Below are 22,181 nucleotides of genomic sequence, written 5' to 3'. Positions count from 1 at the left end.
AATGAAACCTGCATGTCTAATTTCATTGAAATTCTGCCAAAAGTGTATCCACCAATCTGCATTGGAGAAGCGTGGTGGAATAAGCTCCAAAACTTTCTTCTCAAACTTCAGTGGAACTTATGTTCAATTTTTTATGAAAATTCTGGTATATTTATTTTTAATAAAATTTAGCATAAATTGAAAAAAATGTTTAGACTACATTGAAATTGTATAGCATATAAGCTTGGTTTTAAAGAAAAAAATATATTACCCTCGCAAAGTTAATATGCATGTTTGAAACGTTTCAAAGAGTTGTTTAAAAGTTTAAATCTTTGAGTATGAAGTTTCTTTTTTTCAAAGCTTTCCGAGTTCGATGATGCTTTTCATCTACATTCGAAAAAATCTTTTTTGTTTAAATTTAATCTGCTTAGACTACGTTTGATGTCGATACCGCTATAAAAACTAACAGTTATTCATTTTAAAGTTTTCCTTTTGATCATGTTTCGATCTTAAACTGCTAAAATGTTTTTAAATTAACAAACTCCTTCCGAGCACCTTAGATATAATCTTTGATACAAGAAATTGAAAATACAAAAATATTTGTTTAGGTTATGGGTGTTTTAAGATGAAAGTTTTATAATTATGTTACACTAGCTGAACCTGCGGCTCTACCTGCGAGAAAGTTTATAACTCTATAACTTTACTTATAGCACATAAACCGTCACTCCCAATTGAACCCTTCAAGAAATGAATTAAAAAGGGTAGCCTATGTCCTTCCCTGGGACTCAAACTATTTCCAAACTGAATTTCATCGAAATTGGATCAGCGGTTTAAGCTTGAAGAGGTAACAGACAGAGTTACATACGCATTTATAATATTAGTATAGAGTTTTCTCAATTTAAGATTGACATTTGTGTGACAATTTATAAGTATTAATTTTATGCCAGAATAAAAAAATATGTATATTAATTTTGACAAGTATTGCGTTTGAACAATTTTTACATATTTTTTATGTAGGAAACTCGAAATTTTTTCAACGCTGTACGAAAATTGATTCTATCTATCGAATGATAAGTTTCAATGCGCTCTTTTATACCAAGCTGCTTCACGCTGTTTCACACGCAACAATGTGCTCAATCCGATGCTCGTAGCATGACGTATATAATCCAGTTAAAAAGTTATTTAAATCGGACTGCTAGATCATGAGATTAGTGCGTACAAACAAACAGCCTCTCCAGCATTATATCCCTCTTAGTACAGATACAGGTACGAACAATTTCATTGTTTACCTGTCTAATGGATGAAGGTAACCAATGTAATATTATACGGTAAAATTATAAGCGTTACGTGACTGGTATAAGATGTTCCTCTTACGAGTCTACTATCAAAGGCAGACTTTTATTATTATTGAAATTTAATATTCGTGTATTATGTTTTCGTGATGTCGTGTCTTATTATTATTTTAGATAGGTAGGTATACTGGTAAATGGACATTGAAGTACTGTAAGTCAACACCGCTCATAGAAACTGGGATTTTTACTTTGGCTAGTAAAACATGTTGTAACATTATTATTAAAAAGTGCTTAAATGAGCCTTTTTGAATGAAGAATATATTTTTTTTTTTTTTTAATATAATGTCTCTGAAATAAAGTAGTCACCATCGCCAATCCACCACCAACTTTGGGAGCTAAGATGTTATGTCCCTTGTGCCTGTAGTAACAGTTTAATCACCCATCAAATTCGTACACAATAATACTGTTTGCCGCTATAATAACTGATATGTGGGTATACTAGGATGAGCTTGCTTTACGTATAAGTTTAAAAAAAAAACAAATACATTAAAAGATCAAGAAGAAGTGTACTTACCTTGGCTGACACCGACTCCAAAAATAACAATAATTGTAACTACATTATATTATCGTAATAACTTTGTTGACTTTTAAGTAGTCTAAATATTTTAATTACATTTTACATAGGATAAATCTAAAAATATTTTGATCATTGTTTGTTATTCATAGGTATGTGTATAGTTAGATTTAAAGTGGGTAGGTACATATCTTCTTGCGTGGAATCTTTTTTTAGTCACAAAGATCGTACCTACATATTGTTAAGTAGAATAAGTAACTTGATTATTAAGTTGTTGAATATAACACAATTAGTTTTTTACTTTTTAGAGCATATTCATTTGTTTCTTTTGAAGTGGGTTTTTTTTTGTCAATTTTTTTTTTATTGCAAATATATTTTATTTGCAAAAAGGTGAGTAAGGGGATGTACGGTTTATTCCTTAAACACACACACACGCCAAAAACACATAATTTAAAAAAAAAAAGACATTCTGTAAAATAAAACATATTCATGAATACTTACTAATATTACAAAGGCGGAAGTTTGTATACAGTATGAATGTTAGTTACTTTGCTACGCAAAAAATACAGAATGGATTTTAATAAAACTTTACAATAAAATAGCTTACACATCTGAATAACACCTGGCAAACAAGCCCTAAAATGCAAGCGAAGACGCAGGCGAAAGCTAGTATAGATTAATGTAATAAAAAGATGATTTAAAACGGTCAATTTGGCGAAGTTGAATCCCTTCAATGAAGGCCATACCTTCTAATTTAAGCTACGAGTTGATAGATAGTCATTCAGTCAGGACGTCGCCTTTCATATAAATGGATTAGAAAAAGAGGATCTTAAGGTTCAATAAGACTGTTCTTTAAGTCATTGAATTTGATAAAGATGAAAAAAGAAATGGAATCACGTCAATAGACTTTTTATGTAACGTACCATTTCTCTCTTATAACGTCCCATAATATGAGGTAGCTTGGAAAGAAATATTTTATGGCGTGATAAACTCTGAATGTATGAGCACTCAGTGCAAACACGTGTGTGGCGTTTTTATTTAAATTAATTTCGACGGTAACAGGAAAATCGGTTTGATGGCAGTCGAATGCCTAAAAGGTACAATCAAAAACTGTACAAGTGTATATATGATCAATGTTACAGGATTTCGAGTAATATTTATTTTTATTTAGATTCGCCAGGGTTTATACACCAAGTAAACATTAACAATTTTTTTTTATAATTTATAACTAGAAGCGTTGTCTGTTATATATATATATATATATATATATGTATACATTGAGTTAGTAAAATATAATTAATTTAATTTTCAATCATTTCGATTCTAGAATTTATTTTTCTCTTCAGTTCGCTTGACAAAATGCATTTGATAAAATTGTTGAAGCGTTTTTCTAACTTCGATTTCTTTAGCGATTTTTACATAATACCAATGTTATACAGAAATCGCTAGTCGACAGGCGAACGAATAAAATAAGAGAAAGAAATCCGAACCGCTTGTCAAAGTGATCGTTTATCTAGGTTTCTGCGGAAACCTATCAAAAAAACCTATAGAAATGTCAAAGGACTGACTATGATTCTTATGTCGGATCCACACTGTACGATATTATATCAGACTAGTAGATATATTTTTCGTAAAATAAAAAAAAAAAACCGTCTTCAAATAAAACACTATTCCCAAACAAATTAATATGCACTAAAAAGTAAAAGAAATAATTGCGTGTTCTTCTACAACATCATAATCAACATACTTTTTCTGCTCATCAATACGTAGGTACGATCTATGAGATTTACGATAATATAACATAGTTACAATTATTGTTAGTTTTGGAGTAGGTGTCAAAAGTTCTCAGGTAAAAAACATTAAAAAAAAAAAATTGCAACCTCCTTTTTGAAGTCGGTTAATAAAAAAAAACTTATAAGAAGGTAAGTGATATGATCTTCTTTTGTTACTTGAATTTCAGAATGTTAAAATTGCTTTCGATTTGGCTCAATTCGATCGACTTAAATTGACACATAAATTCAACCTCAAAATGAAAAACAATATACAACGATATAGTACTTATATTTTAGTATATGGTATTCATGAAATCATGTTATTTATTGGGATGTGATAGTGCAGGAAATGCAGTGTATACCTTGTATATAAATAGTGTATGCCTGTAAATTTCCCACTGCTGCGCTAAGGTCTCCTCAACGTTTGAGAAGGTTAGGAGCATATTCCACCACGCTGCTCTAATGCCGGTGAATCAACCATTCGAATGTGGCAGAATTTCGTTGAAATTAGACACATGCAGGTTTCTTCACGATGTTTTCCTTCGCCGCCGAGCTTAGATGAATTATAAACACAAATTAAGCACATGACAATTCAGTGGTGCTTGCCTGGGTTTGAACCCGCAATCATCTGTTAAAATGTATATAAAGAGCCGAGGTGGCCCAGTGGTTAGCTCGTATACCTTATGTTTTACTCATATTCAAGGCTTTTTGTATTCTATCGAACCCTAAAATGTCAGTAGCGTCAGTTCGTGAGTGACGATAAAAATAACAGCTTAGCATTTAAAAAATTTAAAGTGTTATTATATAAACAATACTTTTTATATGCTATTTAAATATGTATATATATCTTTATAAATACATTTAAATGCGTATTGGTGTATCTGTGTGTGATTATTAAACTTCGATAACGTTTGACCAAACACTATGGAGTTTGTTGTGTATGTGCATTGTTTCAAGTAGAACCTTTTTTGTAATATTAATTTTGTTGTAACTAACCACTAGGCATTTTTCCAGCGAACGCTTTAAAAATTGACAGTGAAGAGGTGATCAGGTTTTACCTGTATTTAATAAAACTGTTCTAAAATTTAACTGTGTATGTCGTATGTTTAACTTACCTATACGAGATTATTACAATAGCATCTACTCTTAAAAGTCATATGTTTTATATGTATGTGTGTGGATGTCTTTGTGCGTTTACGTATGTCGATATACACACAAATATTTGGTAATCTTTCTTCGCATACGTTGAGTACTAATAACATTACACGTGTTACATTATAGTACGTCTTATTTGCTAATATTTTTTAAATATTCAATTTAAAGTTATTTCTTAGTGAATGTAAAATTTTATACAACAATAGCGCAAGTCGATTTTTATCCCAGTGACTATGGGACGATAGCTGCTCTTAGAAGATCGGTTGTGCTCTTATTTTGAAGAGCTCGTTAGATTTTTTATAGAGACTTTATAAATTATGTCAGGATATTTTAAGATAATTTCTATTTCTTTATTACTTTATTATATTTTAAGGTTATAAGACAATAAAAGATTATATATGAAACACGAATATTTATTTAACCATTTGTAGTAATCGTAATATTGTATCAATTAATATTTACATTAACACCAATTACCTTAACACTAAATTTGAATCTTTTAATTGCAAAAAACACAATTTATATATTCATCAATCATTTAACAAGCAATAACAATTATACTATATCACAAAATTATGTCGTACCTTAAATGTTAGCACCTTACTGGTCCAGGATCAAAGTGAAAAGTAAAAGTCGTCTGTACCGAGCTTCCAACACTTATATAAGCCTCACTACAAATCACGTCACTCACAATAATGAACAGAAAAGTCAAAGGACCCTCTTATTTAATATCAATGTTATCAATACAATTCAAAAATAACTTAAATTAAATTATTATTATTACAGAATTTATTAAAACATACAATACATAGTGTAAGCCTTGTTTGTAATTGTCTAATTATTTATTTATTTCTTACTTAATCTGACAAGCTCAAGCAGAAATAGACGTGCAGAAAATTTAAGAGGATTCTTAATTGCAATTTAATTTATTGTAACGTTTTAACAAATAATAAATTTTAGGGAGCGGAAAAAAGTTACTGGCAGCGTAGAGAGCGGCGCTAAGGCTGTATAAAAAAAAAAAAAAAACAAATGTAAAATTTGCGAACAGACGTCGTCAGTTTACAATAAAATCAAATCAAAACAAAATCTGTTATAGGTTTTTCGAAATTCCTAAAAATCTGTTGAATAAACGCGAAGTTTCGCGGGCGATTCACTAGTTATTTTATAAAAATAAAATCTGCCACTATCCGGGACCTTACCTGCTTTAAGATTGGACAATGATTTCATTACATGTTAATGGTTTGGAGCAAAAGCTATATAGTTTATAACATTTATCAGTAAACGTACAAATCGGAATGGCAGTGATTAGCGCGTTCAATCATAAAGCGATCAAACTCTCGAGTAGTTCGATCGCTTTATGTTTAGAGCGTATTTGAGAAGCGGCTTTGTAAAGCGCTTCGCTCTTTAGTTCGCCAGGTATCATGTGCTTAATTTGTGTGTTAAAATGATTTCGTGTTCGTTGTAAAGGAAATTATCGTTAGGAATTTGTACATTCTTTATTGGAGCAGTGTGTGGAAATAAGCTACGGGCCTAATAAAAATACCAATGTCAAAGTCTGATGATTAATTTTGACTCATAAAGTGTATATGTATTTATTAACACTATAAGAAATATTCAACACTTCATACATTGCAATGCCAGCCTTCGGAACCAAGATTTTATGTTCCTTGTGCCTATAATTACACAGATTCGGTTTACAGGTGAGTAAAACCAAAACAATAACAACTATACAAGTAGTGGAAATAATAAGTGATACCTATCCAGGCGGTCTTCCTCAAGCTCAAATTGTAATTGGTATCAACTAGACAGACTTGTACAAAATGATACATTACATTGATTACATAGGAATTTTATATATATTGTATGCATCGGGTAGGAATATGACTCCACTCCACCTGGTGGTAGTGGCCATGTCGGCCTTCACGATGCTTTTCACGTCTCGTTTAAAGGAACCCGGATTAAAAGAGGAACATGTGTGCTGGTAGAGAGTTCGATTTTTTGGAGGCGTGACAAAGAAAACAATTAATGAGTTACATAATAAAAACATAATCAGCCTGTAAATTTCCCACTGCTGGGCTAAGGCCTCCTCTCCCGTTGAGGAGAAGGTATGGAGCATATTCCACCTCGCTGCTCCAATGCGGGTTGGTGGAATACACATGTGGCAGAATTTCGTTGAAATTAGACACATGCAGGTTTCCTCACGATGTTCTCCTTCACCGCCGAGCACGAGATGAATTATAAACAAATTGAGCACATGTAAATTCAGTGGTGCCTGCCTGGGTTTGAACCCGAAATCATCGGTTAAGATGCACGCGTTCTAACCACTGGGCCATCTCTAACTCATTATTAATTAGTTAATAACATATCATATATGTATAAATTGAAATGATTTTTCTTTGTGCGTCAATCACCTGAGATATCCTGAAAGTATCGGTATGAGAGTGTGACCCATCAACGCGCGATCGTCCGCTGACGATTATAGGCTGTTATTTTTTTAATTCCGTTGATCGTAACCCCTTTCCTGCGGGTTTATTTAATGCCCAGTAAAATGGGCGGGTAACAGCTACTATATTATTTTTCCATATTCAATCCTCAAGAGAATTAAGTCGCCAAAACACCTCGTATAAAATAAATAACAAATAGAATAGCCTCTCTATTTGTAATTTATTTTGGACGTGTTTTCTCGTCATTTAAATTGGATTTTTTATACCTAGGATTGTTGGAATTATTTTCAAATGAAATATCATAAGAAAAAGTGACGATTTTTGTTTATAATATTTTGTAATATTAATTCGTTTTAGATTTTCTTGAATTTATTTTACTTATATAATATTTTTTTTTGTTGTTTATATATGGTTTGTTTATATATGTTGTATGTATAAGTACTGATATAACGTTTTGTTTCTGATTATTTTATATAATTTATTCTTATTTGGTCTTATATATAGTCTTGATTTATTTACATAAGTATTTCTGTTTGGCGGTAGAGTATCTGATGAAAGGGTAATATACCTACCCAAAAGGGTTTGCTCAGAGCCACAACCACCAAATCTCTTATAAATACTTTCCAATCGACATGTCATTATGAACTCATGTTATTTTTAAAATAAGATGAAAAGCGAACAATTAAACTTCTACTTAATAAATCCAAAAGTACGAACATAAAAATAACTTAAACATTTCAAAGTTTTGAGAACTCCTTATAAACTCAGTATACGCTACGTCAATCTTTAAAACTATAGTCAAAACTCACATTAACTAACCACTTACTACGATCCCTGTGCGGTGCGACCCTATCTGAAGACGTGTTTTCGTCCTTAGTCGGCTGAAATACACGAACGTATAGGTATATATCACAGTTACAAAGTGTGAGGCCTTATTTTCGAAGGAGACAAAGGCGTTGCGATGGATGAGGTTCTTTGTTCCACTTGTAATCAAACACTACAAGTCTTCACGGGATAACTGTATTCTTTCGTATTTATTACAGTTCTTTTAGTACGAACATGACTCTTGCGTATTCGTTAAAAATCGTAGTTAGAAATTTAAAAGCAGATTAAACATATTACTAATTAAGTATGCTTTTATTATTGTTTTATGTCGAAATTCGTCTGATCATGCCTCGTTGGATTAGTGACTAACGCAAAGGATAGGAAATGTTTGTTCTGTTGTAGATGTATATGTGTATGTATTATGTTTTCTTTCAAAGGTATATTTCGAATAAAACATATTCTATATAAAATGATTAATCAATAAGTATTCAATTCGCTGTGAAAGTACTGAGTAATTGACTGACTACACTTTTTAAGTGCCGCTAAACTTATAAAAGGTTTATCAATAAAAGGTTCTGAAACGGATTTAGTCAAAGTTAAAAGGAAGCGTAACCGTTAACAAGATAAGAGGGGACTACCCAGTAATGGGCTTTTTGTCGCGGCCGCGTTTACGATTAAATTGGCGAAACCGTCCGAAACAAATTTTGTTAAGGAAACCACAAGTGTTTGCTATCGATAAACTCGCTTAATATTTTATGAATGAAGCGAAATAAATAGAGATGCAAAATCGAATCAACTTCGGCGTGTACGTAATTTGATCTTGTCTAAACATGTTTTCCAATATTTATCTTGATGACAGCCCTATGAAGCCTCTTACGGGTCGGACACTTGATATTGTATCGTTAAGCAATGTTTTAGTAATATTTATAAGAACCAGGGACTTCAACGAGAGTGTGTATTGTTGACGTGACTCCGGAATATACTAAATTCAAAGAACATTGAATTATTGAAATTGACACTTAGGCAGCAACTCGATAATGTAGGGGTAGAATTTAAATACGTTTCGTTACAAGAGAGAGACGAAAGATATGATGTAGAGGGAAAGAGAAAGAGAGCTATATATTTAAGAAGTTTCATTTATATTTTATGTTCGGTGCTGCACGCGAAATTGACATTATTTTTTAGTCTAAATTCAAAAAACGACGGTAATACGATAATACGACCTAGAAACAAATACGTAAAGGTTGTTACCATTTACAGAAAATTGGTTTTGATCTGGGCGAACCTATGAATTTCAGAGTGAAACGTATACGCTTTTATGGAAAAGATAATTCATAAATTGTATAAAATACATACCAAACACTTGAAGAATTTTAAAATTTATTTTGTATGTTTTTATATCACGTGAGCTTGCCATTCGTCAAATATCGCTGTGATTATTCAATGGTAACAATTTTAAGTACTAATAATAATAACATTTCGATACAAAATAAATAGAGAGCCGAGATGGCCCAGTGGTTAGAATGCGTGCATCTTAACCGATGATTACGGGTTCAAACCCGGCCAAGCACCACTGAATTTTCATGTGCTTTACTTGTGTTAATAATTCATCTCGTGATCGGTGGTGAAGGAAAACATCGTGAGGAAACCTGCATGTGTCTAATTTCAAGGAAATTCTGCCCCACGTGTATCCACCAACCCGCATAGCAGCAGCGTGGTAGTATATGCTCTAAATCTTCTCCTCAATGGGAGAGGAGGCCTTAGCCCAACAGTGCGAAATTTACAGGCTGCTAATGTAGTGTAAAAAGAACAAAACAAATCGTTTTCTATATTTAAATGCAAATATAGAAAACATAAACAGACATAACTTTGAGTTTGGCACCGTCGCAAGACTGTATGTATATTGTTGATGTTGTTCAATTCGGCGTTATCGGAATATATGTCGCGCGGGAACCTCAAAATCCTGTAATCGCAGTGAAAAGTGTCATAAGTCCGTTCAGCAAAACGTCTCACCCCACACTGACTTGTGATTACCGATTACGTAAGAAATCTTTCAAATTATTAAAAAAGATGTTTTGCAAAAATAAGCCGAAGGTTCCCTTAGTATTTACTTAATATTCCAATGTAAATAAAAAAAAAATATATATTTCAGGACATGCTAATAATAATCAGCAAATCAATTAAAATCAGCAAGTACTTTGCACATATATATGTCTATTACTTCCGAATGTTTTTAATTTTTTTTTTTTACAGTAAACGAATAAATGTTGTAATCGTTGTGAATATTTGTTCTTATTAAAGTATTTCCTTAAATAATAACTGAAAATCAAAAAACAATCAATCAAACTGAAATGAAGTCATTTCACGTATATATACTTAATGTATACAGCTCTTAAGAAAAAAAGGTATTTTTTCCAATTTTTAGTCCATTAGTGTCTTTCATAGGTCTTAACGGTACATACCCAGTGTAATATTTATTAATACCGCTCACTGCACGCTCCAATTTATGAGAACACTTAAACATCTGATCCGAAGATCCATGAAAAACAATTTAACAGTATAAATTATACCATTGGTGTATGGTCTCATAAAGTGAGCAAAAAACAAACAAATAAATTCGAAATTTAAATTAAACGCTTAAATAACATTATTATATTTATAGCTAGAATTACGAATAAATAATGATTGCACAAACTCGATCACGTATAATGATGACAAGGGTGCCAGCAGCGCTTTTTAATTATACGTTTTATTCTATAATGGTAAAACGGTTGGCCTTTCGAAAATTCGTAAGAAAGAAAGCCTTCGAGAAAGTGAAGTGCCCCAAGTTAATCAAACGTTTTTATTTCAATTCGCTGTTGTTGTTTCATTATGAAAAATTATTTTAGTATAATTAAATAATTTTTTAATATTTGAAATTGAAAACTTATTAAGAAATATCATTGTTTTAGACGTTTATTTATTTATTATAAATTTACCACATTCTCCAAAAAATTAATTAAAAATGCAGGAGTATTTAACTAGAATTTAATAATTAAGAATAAAGATTTAAGATTTAAGAAAAAAAGATATATAAAATACTTAATTTTTTTTTTATGGCATTGGTTGGCTGACATGCATATGGGCCACCTGATGGCAAGTAGTCACCACCGTCCATAGACAAAGGCGCTGTAAGAAATATTAACCATTTCTTACATCACCTATGCGCCACCAACCTTGAGAACTAAGATGTTATGTCCCTTGTGCCTGTGATTACACTGCCTCTCTCACCGTTCCAACCAGAACACAACAATACAGAGTACTGTTATTTGGCGGCAGAATATCTGATGAGTGGGTGATACCTACCCAGACGGGCTTGCACAAAGCCCTACCACCAAGTAATATTATTACATATATTATTTTATAAATGAAAAGATAAATAAAATTAACCAACTCGCCAGACATAATTACCTTCTCAAAAAGGGAGAGTAGGCCTTTGGCTAACAATGGGATGTTAACACGCTGTTGTTTTTATTCAAACATAATATACAAATTAGAAGTCTGTGCCATAATATTCTAGATGTTTCTTTTATTTTTTTATTACTTTCAAAATAAAATAAAATACATTAGACACGAGAAGAACCACCGAAAGAAATTCAGCAGGATTTTTTTGAAGTTAAAAGTTATCCTTATGTTTTATTATTAGGTTCGAAGGCCTGGAAGTGATCGTTTCATTCCTATAATTATAAATTGCGTCATAAGTCTTCTTATATTTAAAAATGTATGATTATAAGATTTTTAATTAACATGGTTATTTTTATTACTAACAGTATTTAAAACGGGATATTTACCATGTTTTTTATTTTTATTTGGTGGAGCTCGATATTTCGACATTATCTACGAATGTCTTGTTCACGAGACACTGTATTATTATATCAAAACTAATCGAATAAACCAGATGTAAATATTTAAAACCGAGAGATTTATTTAAAGTTTAACAGGGGAAAGTGTAAAGTAATCAACAAGACACTAAAGCAATATATATAATTTGCGCTATTGTACAAGTTCCGACTTTTCTTCAAGACTTTTACTAAAGTAGGCCACTACGCCTTAAAACACTCGACCGCTTTACATTAAACTTTATACCCAAGTGTTTCATTTCAGTTGTCGAATTTACCGAAAAAACTTTAACGAAACTTTATTATTGTTATTACTACATGTTCATTATGAATTAAAGAAGCTGATAATTGTTTTTCCCTCTTATTAGGAATTCTCTAGAATGATCTACGAGTCGTAATGTACGTAACCTACCTCGGTACTTACGGATTAGAGGGCGAATAACGAACAGATGGGTTTATCTCATTTAAGATTGGAGACTAACGTTTTTTGAATAAAGTGTCCGGTTTTTTGAGACAACATTTTGACATATTTGAGACAATATTTTTATCCGACAAAAATTAGGAGGTTATTTATTTGGACATATTTTATTACGTAACGTGCTTTTCGATTTGGTGCTTTTATAAATTATATATTGTCATTTTTTTGAATAAATTCTACAACGATAATGGTCACACGAACATGAAAAAAACAAAATACCCCGCAGGTTGAAATCTTGTTTTTGACAAGAGGATCCGTGACTTGTTTCTTTAAACGGTGCTCCCTTATTCGAGCAGGCTTAATCTTAAATTATGTTTAACATAAAGTTTGCCAATAACCAGTGCACAGATTGACATCATAATAATTTGACAAGTTATCTGAAATTCTATTTTCTGCTAATTTCAGACATCTTTGTTTTTAAACTAATTATAATCATAATAGATGATTTTAAATAGATATCAGACTATAAAATAATTAAATAAATATATATATGTAAAAGTAAATAAATAAATCATAATACTCCTGCCATTATCCCAATTTTACTTGGGGTCGGCGCAGCATGTCTTCCTCTTCCATACTTCTCTGTCGGACGTCATCTCACTAGTAACATTCTTTCTAACCATATCGTCTTTCACACAATCCATCCATCGTTTCTTGGGTCGTCCCCTACCTCTATATCCATCCACATCCATTCTCAAACCCTTTCTCACAACATGGTCCTCATTCCTCCGCATAACATGCCCATACCAAGACAGCCGGTTTCCAGATAGCTTCTCGCTTACCGGTGCCACTTTCAAACTTCCTCTTACGTACTCATTCCTTACTCTATCCATTCGCGTAACACCACACATTCCTCTCAGCATTCTCATCTCCGCCACATGCAATTGAAAATAAATAAATAAATAAATGTTTAATATATTTATTGTTACTAGGATCACATGACATGAATGAGGATCGACGTAGATTATATCTATAGTTTAGTAATCATCTAATCTATCTATAATTACTTTACTTTTATACTTTATTGCACACCGCACAGAAAATTAATAAATACAACATAGATCCAGCCTTAATAAAAGACGAGTAGAATTTTGGCGACCTTATCGCAGCATAGCGATCTCTTCCAGGCAACCAATGGTAATTAAATAACCATTCATCTTAATTTTAATTGGTGGCAGGGTTTTGTGCTCCCAAATATTTAACCTATTATATTAAAAATAATAAAATCATCTTATTTTCAGAATGCATTTATAGTATTTTAGTAATACGTTCTTTATTTAATTCACGAATACTCAAGGACGATACACTTTTCTGTCGTAATGCTATTTCTAAATGATTTAAGGATTTTTTATTGCATCGTATATTATAAGTACATATCTTAGTAGTGGAAACCAGTTCTTATTTTTAATCTGTTTTCTTTCAGGAACTGTCGAGACTCCGTTAACTGCTAATTAAAGGTAAGTGTTCATTAATGTACGTACACAAAACCAAGCTGAGTTTAGGTTAAAGAAACGTTCTTTGACCAATTGAGACTTAGAGAAGTCGTTAGAACGTTACTATTCACCTTATTAGCTGCTCTTTGAAAATGGATTTCCTTAAGAAAAGTGTCGTAGGAAGTTTAATTAGTAATTCATTTATGTATGAATAAATATTTAATTTGAATATATGTAGTAAATCTAAATATTAAAATTGATGAACACGTTAAATAAAAATATTTGGCTGTAAACAATTGTACCTTTGACATTTCAGATTAATGACTATTGACGAGAAAAAATTGAAACTTTACCAATTAAGTTGCAAAAGTAAACACATTTAATAAACAATGGATTTGTTTTATATTATGCACGACAATCTTTTAATAAGTACTGCTTTATCATATGATTCGAATTTTCTCGTTGGATAATTAAATATATATTTGAAGGGATATTTTATCCATTCAAAAACTAATTATTTGTGGTAAATCAATGTATGTTTACATCATAAAAACGAGAATTTATTCAGTTAACTTTAAGAAGTAATGAAGTACATCATCAAACATTACAAATACATTTAACTTTAAAAGGCAAGTTGTTTGTGTATACTAAAAATATAAAGGGACCTAAAATGGATACCTGTGGAGTGCCTTTTTTTATCATAGAAGACTTCATTACTATATACAAAAGCTAGACATTTCCTTTAATATATTTATGTTTAAGCCTCTAAAAAAGGATTTTGTATACCACACAAACAAATGAGATATAATTCTGCGATTTTTCCTAAAAGTCAAATATGATTATATGATTTAGCTGCGGCATAGTCCCATCGGTAGTGCAGCGATCCTTAGTTAAATAATAGTATATATCTGTTATACTTAGTACATGTTGTTGGCTGTTTCTATTCATATACAATTATGTATGTAATTAATTTGACAAAAAAAAAGACCCGCTGAGTTTCTTTCGCCGGTTCTTCTCAGGTCAGGGTGTTCCTTTTTCCGAACCGGTGGTAGTGTTTAATTTGACCCTCAATAAGAAAGTGTAATGCTTCTATGTTGAATAAATGAATTTGAGTTTGAGTTTTGAGTTTGAGTTTGAGTAAAGCTGGCATTCTTCAGAACAGTTGTTATACAATAAATAATAGTAATATAGTATAAATCTATATCCATCTCCTAACTGATGAACCATTAATTGAATGTGAAAATCTTATCAACTGGATTAGTAGTTTTGCGTACATATTCATAAAAAAATTACAGAAAATCTCAGAAAATAATAGGAAAACACAAGAAATATATGAATCAGAACATAATGTGGATAAATATAATGGGACAAAATTCTTGAAAAAGAAAACCTTAACGTTACAAAAGTGTATCACTTTCAATAATAATGAACAGATGACATTATCGTAAATCAGCCATTTGTCGAATACAGTCAATTCGAAATATTTGTGTTTTGGAACGAGCAATTTGTCATTCAAGTTTATATAAAACACATTCCGTTGGCTTCTTGCGGTTCGTCTTATTCAAAACGTAACTGATGAAATCTTTTGTCAAATTATTTTGGGCAAAAATATTTTTACAACCAACGAAAAATATAGTATTATATTATTTTACGTTTTTATTTTTGCGTAATTTCGTATTACTTTCGTGATTAAGTTGTATACTGTATATTTTTGTTCAGTACCGAGATAAGGTTGGTAGATAAAACACATAAAGCTTAATCGAATTTTACAGGTACTTGGGCGTGGTGGGTTGTTTCATTATTTATTTAATAGCATAACAATTACTTGTTGCATAATAAAAAGTAACAAAAATATAGATATCCAACTTGTAGACTATATATATTTATTATTCTACAATGGTCCCTTTGTCCATTGGTGGATTTCATTAAAATAGCGAATTATCTCTCTGAAATACTGCGTGATCAATCAAATTGACGCTCCTTACTAATATTACAAATGCGAAAGTGATTTTGTTTATTTGTTTGTTACACTTTGACGTCTTAACTACTCAACCGATCATGACATATATCCATTAACATTGTCAGTGGTTACAGAAGGGATAGCTGTTAGGTTACAGCTTTTCCCTTCATACACGGGCAAGTCCTCATAATATACTTCATGAAACATTGAATCAAATCATTGATTCATAAAGGGAATCTTAACATATTTGCGTTGCACTTGATGCAGTAGAGAATTTCATAGAGCGCTTTTTAATAGTTCATTAAACAGTGTAAGAAAACTATCGACTAATCTATTCCGAGCGAGTGGTTGACGTTCATCAGCTCGGGCGCTACACGGTAGTATCGGAATCGGCGCATTGATGCGTAAAATAGGTTTAATATTCTAAACAAGACCCGTAGGCGATGAATTGAAAGTGGAAAAATTGTGCATCATTTTAATTTTAATATTATAGTTCTTCTGAGCGATTTCAATGTCTTTGATGATATTCATGTCGGCAATAATTCGGATAATAATTCGTTATAATACACAGAGCAAACTAATGTTAGCTGTCAGGGCCGGACTCAGGGGAGGGCCACCGGGGCAACTCTACAACAGAGGTTCCGACGAGTTAAGAATTTGAATGTAATATATGTTTAGATATCTGGATATAGTCAAATTGATACAAAGAGTAAATAATTAGGAGCCTCTGTTCCCCAGGGCTTCCACTCGGTGGCCCTAGGGTCTCTAGACCTCCAAATCCGGTCTAGTTAGCTGTGCATATGATAGTGCAGTGGTAATCCTGCGGTCCCGGACAATCACAAGAGGGATGTACTAACCGCGCAGAACATATTATATAGCAACACTGTATGCAAACACAAGTGTATTCTTAATTCCATAGACTACAAAGAGTACAGGGTAAATGGTTTAACGCGCCATCCGAGGCATCAGTATGTAAACACTACCAACTATTAGTTTCCCGGCTGCCTCTTGATACAAAAACCCAATTAGTTGGGCGCAACCAAAGTTCGAACTCAGAACCTCGTATATGGCCGCAAATTCACTTTGAGACAGTCAATGATAGTATAATAATATAAATGAGTTACGCCCCTTTTCAACTCGACGATGTGGTATTCCAACATATTGATGAAAGATCAGCCGTAAAACAAACGGTTTAACATGATTTCTGAGATACGGTAACACTGAACACATTCCTAACATCAGACTACTATTGAGAATATTAGGACATAAATCACAAGCACTCTTCTTATTGAGCCGAGATGGCCCAGTGGTTACAAAGCGTACATCTTAACATGATTGCGGGTTCAAACCAAGCACCACTATAATTTCATGTACTTAATTTGTGTTTATAATTCGTCTTCAGCTCGGCGGTGAAGGAAAACGTCGTGACGAAATCTGCATGTGTTAATTCCAACGAAATTCTGCCAAATGTGAATCCACCAACCCGCATTGAAGCAGCGTGGTGGAATATGCTCCTAACCTTCTCCTCAAAGGAAGACAGGCCCTTAGCCCATTATATATATATATATATACTCTTATTATTTGATCTGGGATTGTCACATTTGCGAAACTATGTTGTGTATTTACTTAAGAACTATATAAACGAGTAATTTTTGCTTTTGTGTCCTGTTGTGTGAAATGTGTAGGTCTTTACTACATAGATCTTTTTCTATTTTTAGTACAAACGAGTATGTAATATTTTTTACGGTCTTTTGACGATATTTTTTGATCGTTTTATTTTTATGAAATAGGTTGTCTTACGTGCAAATGGGTCACCTGATGGTAAGTAGTCATCATTGTTCCTTATATAGACTACTAAACTAGGGAACTAAGATATTATGTCCCTTGTACTTGTAGTCACACTGGCGCACATTTCAAATTGGTACACATCAATACTAAGTATTGCTTGTTGGCAGAAGAATATCTGATGAGAGTATATTGGACACGGTGATACAAATTCCACGGCAACTCTTCTCATCATCATCATATTTTGACAGTGCAATAAAAGTTGGAATCATAATAAATGTTACTAAGAATGTAAAGTGAGATCGACATTCAACGAATCTCACTGCTGTTAATTATTATTTTTTATATATGTATATACGGGACATTTATAGCTTACCCCACAACTCTGTTTGTATGTACTTTACGGGAATTTACTTTGTGTACACCTTCCATCATCTCCAATCATGGCGTCAGCATCACGATTACCAATACTAAAAAAAAAAATGTAAAAATTGCTTTTTGTACATCCCTCCTGGGTAGGCACCACTATCATCAAATTCTCATCAGCTTATAATTACTTAGGGCGCTAGTTCTATGGGTAGTGGTGACCACTTACCATCATTCTATTTGCACGTCTGCCTACTTACGCTATAAAAAAGTAATAAAAAATGCGTATCATTTTAGATATATACCATTTGCATACAAATTTAAGTGTGCCATAAGATGCAAACGTCGAAATCAATAGCGTAGTCATGTTTGTTAAGACAAAATGGATAAATAATAACTATTTTATGAAGCGACGAATAGGTAATAACCTCGTCTTGTATTTGGGTTGAAAATATTTTGTTTTCAAAGTTTTTTTCTTCTTCAGAGAATCACATTTTATATTCCCGTTTTCCAATTAAGCGTAAAATTTTTGTTTATCAATCCGACACGAGTTGAGAGAGTTCAGGCGTAAAACTTTAGTTTACTGAAAAGTTCAAAGCCAATATTTTTCACTGTCCCAAGCCGTTGTTTTGTCTAGCCTACTCTAAATCTGAGAGATCTATGGCGTTGAAGCTTTAATTACACTGGCTCTTCCACCTTTTGAACTAGAACAATGCAATACGAAGTCTTGCTGATTGATGGTAGAATGACTGATGAAAACGTCTACCTATTTGAACGTAAATGAAATACATTTTCCTATTCAAATTTATTATATATCAAATCAGATGATTGGCATTAGTTAAACATCGAAAGTGATGGTTATTGACGGAATTTATAATAGAGAAAATTAATTTGTTCAAATGAGTTTTGACGGTATAAGAGAGTATCATTCCCTTCGCCGTCACAGCATACGAGTTGCTCCCTCCATTTTCTAAAATAAACTGTTATAATTCTTTTCTTTTTTTGGGTTTGTATAAGTTTTTTAATATCAATCAAGAAATACGAAAATGTATATATATTTATAATTTTAAACAATATCCAAAATAACAATTTACTACAGACTTAAGAAAATATTCTCCTATTGTAATGTAAATATTGTCATTTTTATCCGCATTTTGCATTCATGCAACTTTTGTAAATCCTTATGTTTTAAGTATTGGTGCAATAAAGCATAAATAAATGAAATACTATGAAATTAAATAAGACAGACAGTATATAAATTCTAGAAAGAAAAACGCCGTCCAAAAGATTGTCCTGTGTCATTGTACTCAGGATGCTGCCCCTATTACTTTCTGAATCACAAAGCTAGTTTTTTGAGCTCAGTAAGCACCAGCTCGTGGGTCACGAAAGTGTGAAACAGTTTCTAAAAACAAGGTATTAAGTTTTATGATATTATCATTTTACCCTAGTTTATAATATATTCTGACGTCACATTAACAATTGTTGATGGAATCGAATTCGATATGTTGGTAATAAGTCTAAAGCGAATAGCAGATATGTATAGAATTATAAATTATTGAAAAATATTGCCAATAATTGTTTTTTTTATTACGAAACATTAATTAATATAAATAAAATAAATTTGGCAATAATAAAATTCGATCGAATGGCCACCTTGATCTCTATCCACTATTCGCACGTAACACCGGTAGGTCAGGGCAACTTTTCAGCCTAGAAAATGTTTTTCACCGTCAATCTATTTAATGCGATGGTTCTATAAAATGTACGCTTTTTGAGAATAAACAGATATTGCACGAAGTATTTGCGGTTGAAGAACTGAAGTTATCTTTGTAGTATTGTTGTGAAGCAGTGGCTTTGTATGTAGTCTATGCTAAAATGAAGTTGGAATTCTACAGAGAACAATTATTGCGACATAGTTCAATAGAGTGAATGGACAACATCGCGCCTTTCATTCGAGTGAAATGAGAGTTCATTGTACGAGTGTGTTGTTTTTCTACTATTTTCTTTTTAATTGTCATTGCAAGGTAGCTTTAATAGGCCACCTAAAAATAAGCGGTCAATATTGACCTTTCATTGACACAGTAGATACAATTAACCGCTATAGTAATAAAAGTAATAGTAACAAAGTAAAAGTAAATTACTTTGTCATGATCTAGACATTTAATGCACAAAGCTCCAAAACGCGAAACCGTGGACGACAACTGGTACTTCAATATATACATATACGTGGGAGATAATATTTTTAATCAAGTTCCGGTCTTATAATACGGTTGTGTAATTGACTCAAATGACAAGTCTTTATAAGAAGCTCGACAGATGTCAACAGCTCAGAAGTGGTTCAGTGTTGAACACCGATAGTGCCATCGGTGTTCTGAACTGTTTATTTGATAATAACCCAGGTGAGCGTATTGTTGTGTTTACATTACGTTACATTAGCAGCCTGTAAATTTCCCGCTGCTGCATACACATGTGGCAGAATTTCGTTGAAATTTGACACATGCAGTTTTCCTCACGATGTTTTATTCACCGCCGAGCACGATGTGAATTATAAACACAAATTAAACACATGAAAATTCAGTGGTGTCTGCCTGGGTTCGAACGCGTGTTCCACGCGTTCTAACCACTGGGCCACCATTGTTGTGTTTATTCTGTAATAATGTAATTTAACTTAATTATTTTTATATGGAATTCATGGAATTTATTGTAATCAGTGTTTAGAAATAAGTATATATTTTTTTAAATTTGCTATTATATTAAATTTGTTTACTTATAAATTGGTTTTACTGTTTACTTCCATTCGCTCACATATACACAGAGTACTTACTCATTATAATATATCCGTACATACTCATGCGAGGGTGCGTGTACAATTATGCTCAACCCCTTAACTTTTTAAAAGTTTTATTCTTTTCCTCGATCGTTGTTAATAACACAGTTCAGGCGCGTGTTTGTTTAGGTTCGTTGAGTACCTTCAGTCCTTTCTACTTCGACATTATTTCGGCGCTTAAGCCTTAAGGTTGAGGCTTATAAGGATTTAATATAACAGCTAGCGGTCACGCGAAGTTCAACAATCTTGGTTCATGTTATAGATACGTATAAATGTTTGAAATTGAACCGTTTTGAGTTATAACATGTATATTTTAATTTAGTTCGTAATGGCGTTGAGTTTAATGACTCTTTATTCGTGGATCATAATTATAATTATACAATTGGCGACGGATAATTTTCACTCTTATGTTGGTATGGAATTTCATAGTTGGCTTGATCTACGTGTACCTACGCTTTGGGTAGCGCGTGTGGTAATTTTTCTGTCGCAAATTGTTTTATTTACAAGTTCAATTTAGTCAAAATATATGCTTACTACTGGGCTAATACCTCCTATTGATCTCCTATTTAGGAGGTGTAGAGCTCATTCCACCATATTGTACAATTAAGGTTTGATTGGTATACATGTGGCGATTTCCATTCGACACAAGGTTTCCTCACGGTATTTTTCTTTACGCATAATTAATTATAAACTAAAAAAGGGCACATGAAAATTAATGATGCTCCTCTCGGAATTGAAACCGCACCAACAATCATCGGTTATGATTAACGTATTTTAACTACTGGACTACATCGGCTCATATTATTGTTATTGTCTGATATAAATTAATAAACTGTGTTTAATAATAGCAGAAATTATACAAATACTGGGTATTATGGTAATTGCAAAACAATGTCAACAAAACCATTATTAAAAATATGATCTGTTATGCAGCCAATATATTCCGGAAATGACTTTATTAACCAAAAGCGTAATTAAATTATATTTTCACAAATCGAATGAAATTAAATCAACTGTATAATTCATATTAAAAATACTGTTTATTAGTTTTTAGTATACTTACTATTGCTTCGTGGTAGGGCTGTGTAAGTCTGGATAGGTACCGACCACTCTGCACTGGATGAGCTTGGTGGAGTAAGCTCCAAATCTTACAAGTTACTTTATTTTACTTTATCTTTCATAAAATATCCAAGCGGTGCTTACCAATGATTTTTACTATCTTTGGGTAAAAATAGTTTGGGTGATTTAATAGATCCACTAGATCACCGGGACTCCTATTATTTTATGTTTGAATTCTATTGCTTCGCTCGTTTATTTTCAAATGTTGCCCTCGAGACGTTAAATCAGCGTCTATATAAATAAAAAATAATTTACTTCGAGCGTTCTATGAATTTTTATTTAACGCCTGGGAGA

General features: G+C 32.3%; 1 long non-coding RNA gene across 1 annotated transcript in view; it reads left to right on the top strand.

Moving 5' to 3' along the window:
* The window catches only part of LOC113395609 (uncharacterized), a 232,716-nt gene that overhangs the window by 35,212 nt on the left and 175,323 nt on the right, over positions 1–22,181 (top strand). The window contains exon 2 of the long non-coding RNA XR_010309504.1: positions 13,821–13,854. This is a non-coding gene — a long non-coding RNA (uncharacterized LOC113395609). The remainder of the gene's footprint in view (positions 1–13,820; positions 13,855–22,181) is intronic.

Source organism: Vanessa tameamea, chromosome 21 (assembly GCF_037043105.1).
Source record: "Vanessa tameamea isolate UH-Manoa-2023 chromosome 21, ilVanTame1 primary haplotype, whole genome shotgun sequence".
Lineage (NCBI taxonomy): Eukaryota > Metazoa > Arthropoda > Insecta > Lepidoptera > Nymphalidae > Vanessa > Vanessa tameamea.
This window is presented reverse-complemented; position numbering and strand designations above follow the sequence as displayed.